The sequence below is a fragment of the Octodon degus genome, unplaced genomic scaffold, assembly GCF_000260255.1.
Source record: "Octodon degus isolate 3935 unplaced genomic scaffold, OctDeg1.0 scaffold00069, whole genome shotgun sequence".
NCBI classification, from domain to species: Eukaryota; Metazoa; Chordata; class Mammalia; order Rodentia; family Octodontidae; genus Octodon; species Octodon degus.
The window spans coordinates 2,364,793-2,383,313 of NW_004524645.1; the positions used below are offsets into that span (position 1 = coordinate 2,364,793).

Below are 18,521 nucleotides of genomic sequence, written 5' to 3' on the forward strand. Positions count from 1 at the left end.
CTGAATTCATGCAGTAAGTATGGCTCCTTCCCTTCCTTCATGAGAACCGCTGGTCACTGCCCATCCTCCAAGTCGCAGCTCAGAGACCTCTTCCCAAAACAAAATTTGTTTTTTTTTCCATAATTTTATTGAGAAATAAATAGCAATGAGACAGTTTCAGATGAAATTGCTAGGACAGTTCCAATAATTAACACATTGCATACAGCCTTCCTAGTGGTTATTTGTTGTACAAGATGCAAACATGATATCCTATTTACAAACACAATTAGAACAAATCCCTCTATTCCTTGAATTAAGACAATGTAGCTATATATCTATTCTAACTATTTTGGGTTTTTTTCTTTTCTTTTTTTTTTCACAGTTTTATTGATAAACAGATAATCTGATCCATTTATAAGAAGGACTCTTCCTCTTTGTGGAACTTGTGGAACACTTTCCCTGGGCCTCTTCAATGACAATGATCATATTTCTCTTTCTATAACAGACATGTCCTCTCATTCTTAGTATCTCCTGTACTGTCATCTTTAGAAAGATGGCCCATCACAAAATTTTGTAGTTCTTCAATCTTTTTTTGCAAAGTATTACATCATGAACTATCCAAAATGACCTGTGAGAGTCAGTGAGATAGCTCAGTAGAATAAAGTGCCTGCTTAGGCAAGCTTAGGCAAGCACAAGGACCACATTTCAATCCCCAGCACACATACCACACCAAGACCTCCCCACAGGGTGGGCTGAGCCAGCGACAAAAGAAAAAAAAAATTACCTGTGAGAGAAGCATTAAAGTGAGATAAGTCCAAGGCTTTGAAATGAACTATTTACACATTCAAAACCAAAGAGAGAGAGAGAGAGAGAGAGAGAGAGAGAGAGAGAGAGAGAGACAGAGACAGAGACAGAGACAGAGAACAACTTTAGTAAAAAATTAAAATCTGCTTGTATCATTATAAAAGTTGAAAGAGAACATGGAAGAAATAATGTCATATTTCTTTTTTATAAGTTTTTCAAAAGAGGATAGAATAGTAAAAAAAAATAATAATAATTAGAAACTATACAGATGCTTCAGTGTCACAAGCCAAGAGGCATTTTAAAAAGTATGTCCCTGTATACGTTTCTTGTAGTGAGGCAGAACAAACACCCAAAGCAACCTTCCATGAAAACAACTAGGAATGTTGGATAACGTATTTTAAAACTCTATTAAAGATATGCATGAATGGGCAAGAAAGTAAGAAACACTTAGGTCTCAAAATAATCAGAAAGGACATTGTATCCCCACAACCAGTGTTTGCCTTGCAGTCATTTGCTGAACCTGGTGAACCTAAATTCTAGTTTTCCTCGCCTAGCAGGATTTAGGGGACAAAATCCAAATTCCAGTTTTGTCCATGGTAGCAAATTGAATGAGACAGCCTTTCCTATCCTGTTAAGACTCTAAAAAGATATATATATATATATTTGTGGGAAAGGTAAAAAAAGACTTCCTCCAGCTAAAGGCAGGAAAATTTCCTACCACAAAGCTTGCCAGTGGAAACAGCATTCATCCCCAGAAGAATGGGTACATGGTGGGGTACAGAGCAAGCAAAGTGCCACAGAGAACACAAAGTGGTAGGTTATACATACAGACAACTGTGTGGTTGAAATCCATGCATATAATGATAAGCAAAATAGTCACACACAATGAGTACACCCTGTAGGTTTCAATTTATGTGAAGAACAAAAATTGGGGGTAAAGCTAATCTATGATGACATATGTCAGGATATTAGTTATCCTTGAAGGGGTGGGGGTTGGAGATCATGATTAGGCACAAGGGAAGCCTATAGGGCTTCTGTGACCTATTTCATGATCAAAATCGTAGTCATTTATGACTGTTACTGTTTGGTGGAAATCTATTAAGCTGCAGCATAATTTTTATACACACATTCATATATTTCAGCAAACCAAGATAAAAATGAAACTGAAATGATTTAAAAATCAAACTAAACACAGCTGATATAATATCTGAAGGATACTTGGAAAGAAATGTTGCTGAATCCATCTGAGTCTCTACCTTCATAGTAATCCCCTGAAATTCTTCTACCTTCCATCTTTCTCTGACCTCTCTTCCCCTTTTTCCTTCAATTTTGGTGCTTTCTCTTGTTCTAGTCACAACTTGTTACTTTCTAACTAGAAATTTTATTTGGTACCTACCCAAAAACAGTATGTTTAAAAACATTTAAACTGAGATAGTCAAGATTGATAAGAATATTAACCAAATGCTATCTGATTAATAGCAGAGATAATTTAAATACCTAAAATGTCTCCTAGAAAATATGTTCTAATCATTTTTTGTTCTACTCTCCACTCTGAGACAATTTCCTTCCAATGAAATCTCATAAATTTGATGCTAAACAGAATATCTAAGTAACAAAAACAGAAAGTAATCAAAATTTAGTTGTATCATGATACTACTAAATGAATGGTCGTATCTTCTCAAAACTCATATTTTGAAGGAGCACCGCCCAACATGAAAGTGATTGTAGGGGAGACCTTTTGAAGATGATAAGGCCTTGAGGGGGGAGCCCCAACAAATGGGATTAGTTCCTTTATGATAGACTTGAGAGACATGACCATGATGACAGGAAAGTTGGTGGCCATTGGCAAATCAGGCAAAAAGCCCTCAATGAATTTGCCGACATCTTGATCGTGGACTTCCCAGCCTTCAGAGCCATAGGTTATGAACATCATTGTGTAAATCACCAAGCCTGTGGTATTGGCCATAGCATATAGTCTAAAGTAGTTAATGTACAAACACAGTTAAATTTTCCAGACTATGATACAAGAGACTATCATCATTCTATGCCCACAAGTCAGGTCTTTTGTCTTGAGAAATAATTAAAAGTGTGATGATGTTAAGAAGAAATGATTCAATGTGCTCTTTAAAGCAATTCTATTTCTATAAATGTTGAGATTAATTTGTTCCTTTTAATTTTTCTCTCTTAACTGGCTTACTCTACATAAGTCTAAACCAATCTGATAAAACAATCCACAAGGAACATAATATATTCAGATATCTATAAATGTAAATATATAGGTACATCTGTATCTATACCCATACATATATGGGTGTGTGTGTGTGTGTGTGTGTGTGTGTGTGTGTGTGTGTAGAATGCCAAAGAGTCTCTTAGGGACTCTCTTACCTCAAATTCTTACAGAATGCTAGCAAATCCAATTCAGTAACATACAGCAAGAAACTCTACATGACAGTTACTGCTTTACAGTCCCAGAAACTAAGATTCAAGGCAGGCTGGAAATTGTGAGATCTCCATACTACTTGCATGCAAGCCCTACATAAAAGGAATGAGGACAGAACATATGAGTGAGTCCAAAGAGACAGGTGAGTGCATCTCCTCTATCTGATGGAATCCTGTTCCATAGTGCTTCATACATAGGAAGAAATATCCCCAGATCTAGGATATCTTCTGTTACTAGGATGAATAGTTCATGAGTGCAGAAAGGTAGGGGGAACTGTCTGCACCTGTGTAGCACAGTCTCTCTATATATACTGTAGGTTTTGGATGTGTAGCTATCTGACTAGTACAACCAAGTAAATACTACCAGTGGACCCTGTGCTCTCAAATTTCAAAATACAGAATGCTGCTGAAGATTGAGAAATCAATAATAAAGCTTCAAGAATTCCAAGGTGTGTATTCCTGAGATACTTTCCAAACCTCAGTTTACTAAGAATTTTCATAGCTCATTTCATCACATTTCCTTTTGTGATTTCATCAGAAATAATAATCTGATGGTTCCCTTGTGAATCTGTCCCATTTGGACATGTTAAATGAGAAACCTGGTTTAAGAAATGCATTCACCAAGAGCCTCTGGGCATAAGGTACAGTTTCCAAGAGCCCAAGTAATCTTGGCTACTTGGAAGTATTATTGGAAGGCATTCAAAATAAACACTCTCTGTGCCTGATCTTCAGCAAAGAAAATATCAGCCTGTGTGAGCTAATGTGGATGTTATTTTAGGATTAGCTTTGTTGCAATTTCAGGGTAGTTAATACCATCGTCCTCAACTCAAGGCCTTTTGGACTGAGATTCAGAAGGTAGGCAAGCTGCAAAGCTTAGGACTTCAAGTGTTCCAGAAAAACCCACATGTGAGTGGATTTGACTCAATCATGCAGGAGATGTTCTTTTAAGTTACACAGGTATTTGGATCATGGCAGAAGTGAAAACATTGGAAGGAGCAGCAAGGCATGCATGGCTCCATGGGCAAGCAACTGGGAAACTGCCTTAAGCTTTGCACTCAAAGAAACCTCTACTGAGTTCAACATTATGCTTCTGCCAGCTTGAAACTCTTGATAAACTTGAACAAGGCTTCCATGTATTCACTTTGCACTAGGCCTCATATATTGTATTGGAAACAACAACATGGTTCTACTCCTACGACCTCCCTAGATATTTTTCCATCTTGTTGTTTGCATATGGTCATATAGGATTCTCTATATTAAATTTAAAGTGCATCTTTTAACAGTTGAGCCCCATTAAAAGGTTTGGTCCTGAAGAAGGAAAAGAATGAGGATAGAGGAACAACTATTAAAGAATGATAACATTTGACAAAATGGAAACCAAGTGTGGAATACAAAGAAAGTCTCTGTATAATCTTTGTATCTTTCCTATAACTGTAAAATTATTCAAAAATAAAAAGATAAGCTCATCACTCATTTAAAAATATAATAGGCATTACTAAAGAGACAATTCGAAAATAAAAACAAAACCTAAGCCCCGTACACATGCACATTAAAAATAAAAGAAGTATTCTTTTAAAACTTTTTAAACAAAAATTAAATACAGAAATGATAAACATGACAATATATTAATCTTATTATTCGAACTACTAAAAGATTCACTGCAATATTTAGACATACGGAAAATATATTTAAAATCCATAGTTTACTTTCAGACTGTACAGTCACAAAAATATTAATTCAGTTTGTAATTGCTAAAAAAATTCTATAAAATAGCTTTGTGTAAATTTAGTAAGTAAACTGCATTAAATATGTATATGGGAATAAACTATAAAATTTTACTAAAAGATGTAAATACACATGAATAAGTGATGAATCATATTCTATTTCTGGAAGTATTTAATTTTATTAAGATATCAGTCTTGCTGAAAATAATACAGTTAGAAAATTCATTTTGCAGTGTGGAAAAAATACGGTACAGAAAAATCTCTGTACCTCCGAAGAGTGGGCAGCAGGAAAACACCCTGAGGAGAAGGACAAGGTTATGGTTTGACCCCCCAACACCCAAGGACTCAGGCTATGCGACACACTAAGGCTGAACCAGATCAAGGTTAGCTTATATGCTTATGTTTAGTGACTGCCTCTTATGTGCAGTCACTTGAAGAGAGGTGTTTGGTTTGCAGCACAGAGTATTCTCTGTCCTTGTTCCTAAGAAGTTTGTACTTGGGCAAGAGAGACAATCTCTCTGTGGCCACACAATGAGGCAAAGCCAAGGTGGCAATTTCAAGGCAAGGTGACGAGTACAGCATTTTATTTTCTAAATACAGAAGAAACAAAACACACGGCAACAAAAAAAATGTGGATGAGGAGTCTTCAATGGCAACACGAACTGCCAAAAATTGATGGCTTGTTATTGAAGAGTAAAGATGATGTGCTCTTTCAGTGAGTGAAAATCTAATAAATTAGGCACTTGGATGATCTCTGCTCTGCAGATGAGGCAGCTGAAGTTGGAACAGTTAAGGTTTGTTTCCAGGCTCAAAAAGCTACTAATGGGTAGCTTTAAGGCTTAGAACCATTATTCATTCATTAATTAGTCAATCAATTACTTTTTGAGTACAAACTCTGTCTTGGGCATTGTTCTGGGGACCGGATATGGAACAGCAAACAAAACACAAGCCAGATCACAGCCCTTCTTTATTTATACATTCAACAAGAAATGTCTATCAAAGAGAAAATAGAAGAACAAAAGAAGAATAACTCTTCACTTTTGTGATTGTTGACATTTGGGGCCGCATAATTCCAAAGTCATGGGCACGGTTCTGTGTACTGTGTGACGTTCAGCAGCACCTCTTACTCCAGTTGTAGCATCAACAACCATCAACAACCCTTACTCAAGTTGTAGCATCTCCAGCCATGTCCAAATGTGCTCTGTGGGGCAAACTTAACTCCATGTTGAGAACACTAGAAAGAAGTGTGTGTGTTATGGTTTGTGTATAGCTGTCCCTCCAAAGCCTCAAGCGGTCACGGAGTGACTTCTGGAGCTTGTGATTGATTATTGTAGGTGTGGATTCTGCACCTGCCTTAGGGCAGGTAATTTGCATTATAATGTAAGGTGGGAAGAGGAGCTAGCCCAGCTGTTACCCCTCCCTTGTGCTATTGCTCTTTGCCCCTGCCATGAAAGGTTGTTCTCTGCCTTGTGCCACTTTGTCTTGGAGCCAGCTGAATATGGACTGAAACCTCCAGTAACTGTGAGCTAAATAAAGTTTTCCTTCCTTCATTTTGGGTGTCAGGTATTTGTCCCAACAATGACAGAAGAATAACTGAGACAGTATGCAATAGTTACAGAGTACGAGCAGTACAAATGAGAATAAAATGGATGATGGATAAGGACATGGAAAGATACCACTTTAGACTGGAGGGTCACAGAAGGTTGTTCCAAGAAATGAAGGTTGAGAAGAAGGCACTGATACCTAGGGACAGAGAGCTCCAGGCAATGAAAACGTCCTTAGGTGCTAGGGAGCTTGGTGTACTAAAGGAACATAAAGAAAACAAAGTGGTTTATGTTTAATGTCATGATATGAGTGCACACAGACCAGGTCATACAGCAATATATAGTTCATGATTGGGATTGAGAGAATAATGGGTAGAATTAGTAGCCTAGGAGAGAAAACATGGAGCTGGAACAGAGTTTTAGTGGAGGAAACGGGAAGATATTGGGCAGATTTGTCACTTGGTGATGTACAGATGAGAGGTCATGTTGATAGACTGTACACGAATAAGTTCCCCTTGATTGAGTGTCTACCACAACAGGTCCCACTTTCCATACTGTTTTGGAAATCCATCCTTGCATCCAACTGGGCCAGATTTGTGACATTTCCTTTTGGGCAGAATCTCTTAATTTTAGCAGCATTTTCTAGTAGGTCATCACTGACTTCTGATCTAATCAGCCTTATGGCCAGTAGCAGCCTCATCTTCTCTTAGCCTCCCCATCATTCCTTTATATCTGCTTTCCCTCCAAATACTGCCAGCATTCTGACTCTCTTGGAAGTGAAAGCTCAACATTCTATTTTTACAAATCCCAAAACCTACTATCTTTATTATTAATTCCAGAAAAAGACCTAAAATGTTTCTCAGAATCATACTATGAACATCTTAAGACAGAGTACATGTAGGGCTCAAAGTGCAAGACAGAAGGATGACTTTCAGCCTAACAGTAAAACATAATAACTAATAAGAGGTATTAAGCAAATGATGTTTCCAGTGCATATACATGTAGTGGGTTGAGCTGTCTCCCCGTAAAGAAACATCCAAGTCCTAATCGCTGGTGCTTGTGTATATGACCTTATTTTGGAACAGGGTCTTTTCATAGGCACTGAAATTAAAATAAGATGATTGAATATATTTACAGTTGACTATAAAGCAAGAGACTGTCGATGCCCCTACCAGAGATGAGAGAGAGAGAGAGAGAGAGAGAGAGAGAGAGAGAGAGAGAGAGAGAGAGAGAGCCTACATAGAAGCAGACACACACAGAGGAAAGAAATTCAAGTGACAATGGAGGCAGAGTTTGGAGTAATGGCTACAAGCCAAGGAACATTAAGGATTTCAAGGAGTCACTGAAAGCTTAGAAAAGATCTTCCACTGGATCCCCCAAAGGGAGCACAACCCTGCCTACACCTAGATTTTGGACTTCTGACCTTCAGAAATGAAGGTAAAAACTTTCTGTTGTTTTAAATCACTCAGTTTAGGATCATTTGTTTTGTTAATCTAAGAAGTTATTATAATGCTCATTTGAAAAGATTGGCTAACAGGTACATTTTATCCATGAGTGAATTTTCAGCTGAAAGCCATAGCCCAAAGTTCTGTACTTGAATGACAAAGATTGGGGCCTGGGGAGATAGCTCAGGAGAATAAGTGCTTGCCTGGAAAACATAGGGTTCTGAGTTCAATCCCCAGTACTGCAAAAAGAAAAAAAAAGTGAGGTTGAATGGCAAAGATTAATAAAGGAAGAGTGCTATCATTTTGACCTTTGGAGTTGGTGCCATACACACGGATCCTGGTTAGACTACCTTCACAGCACTTGCTGTAGCTGCTGAATTGCTTGGCTAGATCTAGGCTCCAGGGTCCCGAAACTTCCTGTGGGTTTGCAGTACAGTGAAGATCAATATATCCAGGGTCCCTGAAGCCAGAGAACTATGGCCAAGGAGGCCTCAGTAAAGGATCACAGAGCCTTTAAATGTTCTGATTATGCTTTTCCAAAAGCTGTAAGCCCAAAAGGTATATTCAATTCCAAAAAGACCTGGAACAGATTTCTCTTACATTACACCTGTGTAAACCCCTACAAAATGCCAGTTTATGCACAATGGTGGCACCCCAACTCCAGCTTCAGCCTCATTCATTGGTATTTCTTTGGATTTTGAGCTTTATTTTGAGACAGGATCTCACTAGTAGTCCATGCTTGCCTTGAATTCATTGTTTCCTGGCTGGCCTTAAACTCGCAGTGGTCTTCTACCTCAGCCTCCCATGTGCTGGATTATAGGCATGAACCACCATGCCTCACTCATTAGTAATCCTTTGGATCTACAAATCTCCTTCTGTAGAGCTGAGAACTGTTTGCTGCTACATCCAACACCAATTCATTACACTCTATTTTGTACATGTTTCTTTTCCTGGAATATTTTTTCAGTGTAATTAACATAGGTAAGTATAAAATTCCAAGTGTAAAAGTATAGGTATGTATGTAGATGAAGAGACTAAAGGACAATTAACCTACAAATTGGACTTATAATTTGCCTTTTACTTAAAATTGTATATGAACATGATCTATGGGTTTTGAGTATTACACAGCATTATCTTCAATGGCTAAGCAATGTTCCATAATAGTGAAATATGTTCATCCATATAACCCACTATGATTTTTTTCATTCATTTTTGCCCTTATAAAAATAAGGTTGTGATAATAAATCCTTGAAGCTAAATTTAATACAAACCTAAGGTGATTTCTATAGCATAAAATTCTTATTGTGGATCTGTGATATCTCAGAAGCTAATACTTCTAAGGCTTATCTGTTCTGTGATTTTTGACATCAAGTAGTGAATTTCTTCCTTAATCATGCCAAAAGACTACATGCTTACACTTCCACAAGCATGTGTTTCTTTCCTTACTCAATCACAAGCATTATAAATTATAATTTTTCAACTTTGCAAAATTCATTTATGAAATGGTAATATGAGAATTATAAATTATACATTATTCATATTTGCCAAATTTACTTATTAATAACAACATCAAGGCATTTGAATGCAATGGTAATTAAAGAAATGCTACACACAAACAAATATATATATATATATATATATATATACCTTAAAAAATTAGTTTTAAGAGCTCAAACTTAAAAGCTTCACAAAGAAAACAGAGTAATATCTTTATGGCTTTTGCTAAGCAAACATTCCGCAAAATATAAAATTTGCTAAATTTGACTTCATTAAATTTTAGAAAGACTAATAATTCTTACTCATGAAAAGAAACCATGGTTGAGGTGCATAAGAAATGTCACAGACTAGAGGGATATTTGCAAGATGTATCTAACGAAAGACATGTATTCAAATATGTTGTTTAAAAGTACTAAAACAATACAAAGATATAGCTCAGTAGGAATAAAAATGCAGAAGCTATCTCAACACAAAATATTCAAATGATCAATAAACCTACAAAAAGTTGTTCAATAAAATTACATATCAGTGTTGCAGGTGAACCTTTCAGAGGCAAGTACTGTTTCAGGTTCTTACACTAGGGAGATAATACAATGTTTGCACATGTGGATCTGATTTATTTTACTTATGAGTATGGTCTCTAGTTGTATCCATTTACCTACAAAACCCTCAAATTTGTCTTTCTTTATAGCTAAGTAATACTCCATTGTATAAAATTACCATATCTTTTTTATCCATTCCTCCCTTGATGAGCATTTGGGTTTCTTCTAAGATTTAGGTATGACAAATTGTGCTGCTATAAACATGGGTGCATTTATATCATTGTAGCATAATGATTTCAGTTCTTCTGAAGAAATACCCATCTGAAGGGAACAATAGAAAACAGAAAGAAATGGAATTTAAGGATTAAACAAAAAAGATGAAAGAAAGAAGAAAAGGTAAGGAAAAAAGGCAGAGGATGAAAGGTACAATAGAAACTGTGAAAGACAAATAAATGGTTCAATGGGAAAGAACAACTGGGATAAGGGAAAGGAGAACAGAAAGGAAGAAGGAAGCAAACAAAAATACATATGTATATACACAGGATAGCTTGGATAATTGTACTGCTGATTTCTGCTGGTCTATTGAAAGGAATAAAAAGGACAGCCAATAGCTCAGTGGATTAAAGCACCTGCAAGGAGGCTCAGGGGCCAGGTTCCATCCCCGGGGCTGCCATGCCAGCCCAGCCCCCGGAGCACAGCCTGCCATGCCGTCCCTCCCCACCTCGCTGAGCTGAGATGGCAATTGAGACTGGGTGTGGTGGCGCGCGTGTGTAATCCCAGCTCTTGAGAGGCTGTAAACAGGCGGATCACTACAAGTCCAATCTAGTGGTGAGACCCTGAACACCCTGGAGACCTTTCCCTAAAAAAAAATATGAAAAAAGACAAAGGAATAATTGATGCTTAATTTTTTTCTTTACTTCTTTTTAAATTTTTTTTACTGATTTTGCATGCTTATTCTGGTAATCTGAACAACTAATTTGAAGACAAAAATGTGCAACATAGCAACCATTGTTGAATTCCTATCATCTTGTTTAGTGAAATTCTGTATCATTTTTAATGTTTTTGTTACCATTTTTTATTCTCTTTTAAAAAACTTCTCCACAGCTGGTGGGAATGTAGACTGGTGCAACCTTTATGGAAATCAGTGTGGAGACTCCGTAGGGAACTAGGACTGGAAATCCCATTCAAGCCAGCTGTCCCCCTGCTGGGAATTTTCCCAGCGGATCTGAAAACATCATATCATAGGGATATATATGTACCTATGTTTATAGCAGCACAATTTGTGATAGCCAAATCTTGGAAACAACCAAGATGCCCATCACCTGAGGAATGGTAGAAAAAGATGTGGTAGTTTTACACAATGGAGTGTTACTCAGCTATAAAGGATGATAAACTCAAAGGCTTTATATTGAAGTGGATGCCACTTGAAGATATACTCATAAGTGAAATAAACCAGACCCACATGTGTAAATATCATATACTCTCCCTAGTATAAGAACTCAAAAGAAGAAATACAAATAGAAAGGTAAAATACAATTAAAATGGAAGTGACAACTTTAGAATTGGACAACGAGGAGAGGGCAAGGAGAAAAGCTGGGAAACAGGACCGGGGCAAAACCATACGTTTATACACACAAGAAGGGCAAGGCAATGATCCTGAGAAACATCAGCAGGTTTTCAAAACTAGGAGTTAATTGGTAGGATTCTCACCATGACTAACTATACATGCTAATAACTGTGAACTAAGCAACTGCACTGAAGAAAGCAATATGTAATAGAGGGTTAAACTTGGAATGCCTGTCATTCTGGTCTTCTAAATACGTACTGCTTGTCATAACACACCACTTACTGCCATACTATCTCTCAAGTAAATGTTTGTTCTAAGAAAAAAGGGTAATAAATGAAGAAAAGATACAAGGAAAAAAGTCACAGGACTGTCCTGCTACAATGCTGTATATGGTTAGATTTCTAAATTTCTGTGTAAAAAATATGTAATTGTTTATTCATATTTTTAAATATTTTTTTATTTTAAAAAAATGATAGAGGCGAGTACTCACTTGTAACCCCAAACCACTTATTTAGTACAAAGTGCTAACACTGCTTTTAAACCTGAAACTGAGGTTCTAGTTTAGAAAAACACAATTCATACATTAACAACTTTTTTTTTTTTTTTTTTTTTTTTGCGGAACCGAGGATTGAACTCAGGCACTTCCGCTTGCCCCGGAAGCATTTATTCCACTGAGCCATCTCCCTGGCCCCCCAAAAAATGGCAGAAGGATATATATATATTTTTTTTCCTCCGAATGTCTTCAGGGAAGTTTTGGCTGGCTGGAGTTGTGGGGATCGAACCACAGCAACCTGAGCCTGACTGCTTTGTTGAAGCAGCCAGAAACTTTTCTCTTAAAAGCAAACAAATATTATATGTTCCATAGGCTTACCACCACTGTGACCTAAATGTTATAAACTAAGAAAAACATATAAAGAAGATTTGTACTAGAAACAGAGCACAGACTAATGTTGGTCTCAGAAAACACCATTGTGTGTTAATTAATTTATGTATTTATTGAAGAACCGGGAATTGAACTCAGGCCTTTGCACTTGCCAGGCAAGCTCTTATTCAACTGAGCTATCTCCCCGGCCTCCATGTGTTAATTAAATGGGAAGAAAATGTAAAAATCTAAACTTTTAGAGATAATAGAGTAATAATTGGATTTACCAAGGTCTCGATATTTAAGATCAATATAAGGACAAAAGAAAGAAGGGAAATATATGTCTAAATATAAAATACATGTATGTATACATATATTTCCCTTCGTTGTTTTCATATACATATATGATAGCTAAGATAATTATGCTACTAATTTCCATTGGTTTATTAAAAGGAACAAGTTAATGTTTAATTGTTTGATCAATCTTGCATACCTATATCTGGTAATTTGAGCAACTGTTTTGAGGATAATAATATATAATATAACAGCTATTGTAATTGTCTATCATCTTGTTTTGAAATTCTGTATCATTTTTGTCTTTGTTTTTGTTTCTTCAATTTAAAATAAAATTTTAATTATATTTTATTTGTTGTCAACAAGGAATTGGAAGATGAAATTAGGAAAACAATACAATCTATAACTTAATCAGGGCCAGGGAGATAGCTCAGTAGAATAAGTGCTTGTCTGGGAAGTGCAAGGTCCTGAGTTCAATCCCCAGTATCACAAAAAAAGAAAAAAAAATTGCCATAAAATTTAATCAAAGCATATAAAGCCCTCAAGGGTAAATGTAAGCAAATATGTTCATATCTTAAAAACTGAAATTTTAAAAATATTACTGAGAAAGAAACAAAACAAATTAATCTTTAAATTCAATACAATTCCAATTGAATTCCAGCATTAGTTCCTGTAATAACTGTCATTATTCTAAAATTTGGTAGAAATGCCTATAATCCCAGCACTCAGGAGCCAGAGGCAGGAGGATTATTTCAAGTTCAGACCAGCCTGGGCTACAAAGTGAGCTCAAGATCAGCCTGAACTGTATAGTAAAAACCTGTCTCAAAAAGAGAAAAACATTTACAGGAATTCTAACTGGTTTTAAGTTTATTATAAAGCTCCATCAATAGAGATGGGGTGATATCTACTTGAAAACGTATGGTGCAATGGAATAGAGTAGAGAATCCACAGAGAATTATATATGACAGCCAACTCATTGTAACACAAGTCTCAAAAATAATGCAATGGGGCATGAAAAGAGCTTCAATAGATGGTACTGGATTCATGCTTTTAAAAAATAAAGCTGGCTTTATATTTCATATTACTGTACATATGCCAATAATTTAAAAATTGAATCATATGACTAAATGTAATTGCTAAAGCCATAAAACACTTTAAGAAAATCTCTGAAAGTCTGTAACAGACAGATTTCTTAGAATACATAAAGAACCAAAAACAAATGAAAATATTACAATTGGATTCAATTAAAATTTAAGTCTTGTTCTTTGAACAATACCATTCAAAAACTGGGAAAGTAAGATATTAATTAGGAGGAAATATCTAAATACCTGACACATTAATTATTCCAAGAATATAGATGTCCTGACAAGTTGAAAACAAAATAACAAGTGATGCAATTTTTAAAAATGGGCAATTTACTTGGAAAATTTACAAAAAAAGATATATTAATGATTGATAAGCACTTGATCATATATTTATCAACATTATTTATCAGAGGAATGAAAATTGAGCTGCAATGAGATAACACTGGACATACTTGAATTCAAAGCATACTATACAGTTAGAAATATTGACAAGAATGTGAAACAACTGGAACTCCCATTCCTTGCTAATGGGGGGGGATGAAACTTAATCTTTTAGAGAACTGTGCAACAGCTTCTTATAAAGTCAAACAAAAACTTAGTGTATTACCTGGCCATTACATTTTTAGGTATTTACCAAAGAGAAAGGAAAAGATAGATTCCCAAAAGAAATATATACAAATGCTCATAACAGCTATATTCACAAAAATAAAATACTGGAAATCACTGAAACATTTGTCAATAGGTAAATAAGTAAGCACATTGTGATATAATATATAGCAGAATATGACTTAATGATAAAGAGAAAAAAACTGCTAACATAACAAGAACATGCAAGAATCCCAAAAAAATATGGTGAGTAAAAAGAAAGACAAAAAATAAACATACTAGATGACTTCAGTTGTAAGTAATTCTAGAAAAATGAAGACTAACCTACAGAGTTAGAAAACAGATCTGTGGTTGCCTCCTCCAGATGCCCTGGTAGGAAAGGCTGTAAAGAAACACTTAATGCTGATGGAAATATTCAATACCTTGATGGCTGTGGTGATTACATGGATATATATCCATATATAAATATATAGAGGGGCTGGGGAGATGGCTCAGTGGAATAAGCGCTTCCCTGGAAAGCGCAAGGGCCTGAGTTCAATCCCCGGTTCTGCCAAAAAAATATAGATAGATAGATAGATAGATAGATAGACAGACAGACAGATAGAAGATAGATATGCCAAAAATGTACACACACTTCAAGAAAAGAAAACTAGTATGAGATTTTTTTCAACAGATGGTATTATCCTTGTATAGGGGACACAGAGGATGTCCTATATTGCAAAAAGTCCACTGCACTGTTGGCCCTTAGAGAAGAAATTGAAAATGCATGTTCAGCAATCTCAAGGTGCAAAGTTACCCAAGCAGCACTTTGCTGCACTAATAAATGTCTGGAATCTCAGGGCCTCTATTTTAAGCACATCTTATAATTGTAGAGGCCAAAGGTAACTTGTATGAATCTCATGATGTCTCAATAAATTTTGCGTTAAAATATTTATACAAGTTTTTCTTTTCATGAAGTGTTATACATTTTTGCTCTCTTTCTCTCACTTCATCAACCTATACAGTTAGAATGGCATATTTCATTGTGTGCTAATTATATTTCGATAAAGTTTATTTAACACAGCATAATGAAATACAATTGTATACCCACCAAGATGACTAAAATTGTAATGACTAGAAAGACTAAGAGTTAGCAAGGATATGAAACAACTGAGACTCTTGTACATTAATGGACAATTCATTGGCAGCTAAAGCTAAATAAATAGCTTCCCTATATCCCACCACCCCTGGCTTTATGCCCAAGAGAAATGAATACATATGTCTACATAAAACTTACACAGTAATGTTCATAGAAGCTTGATTCACAACATCCAAAGATTGGAAACAACCCAAATATCCATCAACAGGAGAATAAATAAACAAGTTGTGGGATGTTCATACAATAGGAAACAACTGGACAATAAAGCTACAAAGTAATTATGCCCACAACAACATAAACAAATTTCAGAAGCATTATGTTTAGTGAACGACAGAAGTCTGCAGAGTATGGTTGCATTTGTGTGTATTTCAAAACTAGATAGCACAAAAGTCAGAGAATGGTGGCTGTCTCTGGGCAGAGGGACTAACTGGAAGAGGTAATGAGAGTTTTCTTTAGTAATGAAGATGTTTTACATCTTAATCTGAGCAATGGAGACATTTATTTCTGCAAACTCATCAAGATGTACACTTTAAGATTTGTACCTTTTATTTGATATAAATTATCTCAAGAGAGCACAGAAAATAAAAATCTTAATTCGGAAAGATGTGAGGATAGAGAGCTCTTCAGAGCTTGTGTTCATTAATACTTATTTTCTCATTTTCCTTGAGATTTCAAAGATGTTAATTATCAAAATACTCTTCACTAACAACAAAATTCCTCTGAGAGAAAAGTGACTCGAAGCTCCAGTCCTCTGGGGGCACAATGAAACAAAAACATGAGGCTTCTGGGATGTGGAAGCTCAAACTCTTTGAACTCACAGAAGACAGTTTCTAAATCGGGAACCCAAACATTTTCTCATGCATGTTACAGTTTCAGGCAGGCAAAGGGCTACTGAAACGGCAATCTAGCCATTACAGTTGTCTTCAAATGCATTCTAATCAACTCAGTCCCCACTTTAAACAAATGTGGGTTTCTCCCAGAGTTATTCATAACAACTCCTATACTCTGCGGTCACAGTTAATCTGACTTACAGGGCTCTGCGCTTCAGGACTGTGTGTGTCAGAAGGTTTCTCATAGTCTCTTGGACAAACAGTCCTTGCCACACAAGAAGTAGTGCATCGCCCTTGGCGTTTTATTGTTGCAGTCATAAAATATGGAGTTGTGTTGACTGAACAATCAGGGAGGGCACTCCCAAACAAGGGCAAAATCCCAGGCCAGCTCATGAGAACACAACTGCAAAATGATGGAATATTGGAGACATGAAGGAGCTCACTCATCTCTACAAGGTAGCAATCTTTTATGATCACGGTGTACATTTAGTTGCTTAGGCAGCATCTAAAGACCTGAACATCTGATAAAAAGCTTATATGGGGGCCGGGGAGATGGCTCAGTGGAATAAGTGCTTCCCTGGCAAGCACAAGGGTCTGAGTTCAACCCCCAGTTCTGGAAGAAAAAAAAAAAGCTTATACAACATGGCAGATGTAATCTAGAAACTCTCAAACTCAGAAGAACTCCATTCAGGCCCAGAATCACATGAATATGATTTGTGCACAGGTTTTCTGCTCAGATCTTTACTTGGTTTTATGCTCCCCTCTTACCATCTTGAAATTCTAATAATTCTTGCTTTCAAAAGGAGGCTTGCACTTCTATTTTGTACTAGGGTTCTGCCAATTATCTAGTAAGTCCTGGCTGCTGTGAAAGCTCATCCTACCCATGTGTTGAGAATAACAGGGACCTAGTGTTCTACTGTTCTAAATAAAGAGCTCATTTATATCTGTTAATATTTTCTACACTCACCTTGAGGTGCCCAAGTGGGAGAATCCATGTACTAGATTGCCTTGGCATTGCTAAGGTACTGGCCCTGCAATATGGCTGTACCAAAAGCCTACCACTGAAATATGCAAGTTAGGGTGGGAGCAAGATAATGTGAAGATGAAAGAAAACCCAGGAAAGGATTAAGTCATAGCAATAAAGGCAGGAAAAGAGAAATTATGTATAGAAGTTGAGCCCTTTATTGTTCCCGCTTACATTTTTGTACCTTGTCCTTACCTGGTTTCACTGCCTTTGTTTTGCCTCTTTCCAAGCCACACCCCATCCACTGCCACACTGGCATTTCTACAATGCAGGTGTGAACAAGATCTTATCACCTCTCTAACTGAGACCCTCATTAATTCCCTACTGGCCCTAGATATCATGCCATCAGCTGTGTACCCCATGCCTCCCGCATGCACCCTTCAATTCTTCTGAGCCTCTCATCTCTCCCACTTCCGTCACAGTAAACACCTTTCAATTACAGGGACCTGCCCTGTGCTCCCAAGTCTCCTTCAGCCTTTGCCCAGGTGAAATACACCTTCCCTCCAACAGACTCAACAGAATTCACTCAGTTGTTCTTCAGGAAAGGTTCAGGTGTTTGTCTCTGAAAAACCCTTCCTGATTCTACAGACTGGCATCTTGGGTACAAGATTTCTATACCTGAGTAATAGCAATACGTCAGCCCTACTTACACCACATGCATGTGCATATTTTATTAGGTATTATATCTATAGGCCTGTAGTACATGTCTAGAGATTCTTCCTAAATATCCAGACCAGTTAGAGAGTTTGCCCATAGGAATCTTAGAGGAAGCAATTTTGTCAGAAATTGGTCACAAGAAACATTTTTTAACATAATAGTTGTATCAATATTGAGGAAGCACTTGTGGAGGACTTACCATGTCTCAAGCAGAAAATTAAATGGTTTCCACATATGAACTCACTTGATTTTTCCTAACAATCCTGTAAGGAAGGTACTAATAGAGCCCTGTTTGACAGAGGAAGACACTGAGACTCCAAGAGGTAATGCAATTGGAAAAGCGGATCTCAAATCAGGATGCCTGTCTTCAGAGCCTTGCACATGACATCTGGACAGTACTGTCTCTTCATGGACATAAAAAGCCTATTATCTCTTTGAATTGTATGATTATTTGTAGTTGTTTAGGGAGGTAATTGAAATATAT

The 18,521-nt window shown here is 36.6% G+C and overlaps 1 protein-coding gene across 1 annotated transcript in view; it reads right to left on the reverse strand.

Annotated features, from left to right (window-relative positions):
• The window catches only part of Arhgap6 (Rho GTPase activating protein 6), a 626,968-nt gene that overhangs the window by 360,922 nt on the left and 247,525 nt on the right, over positions 1-18,521 (reverse strand). The gene's annotated exons all lie outside the window — the stretch shown is intronic.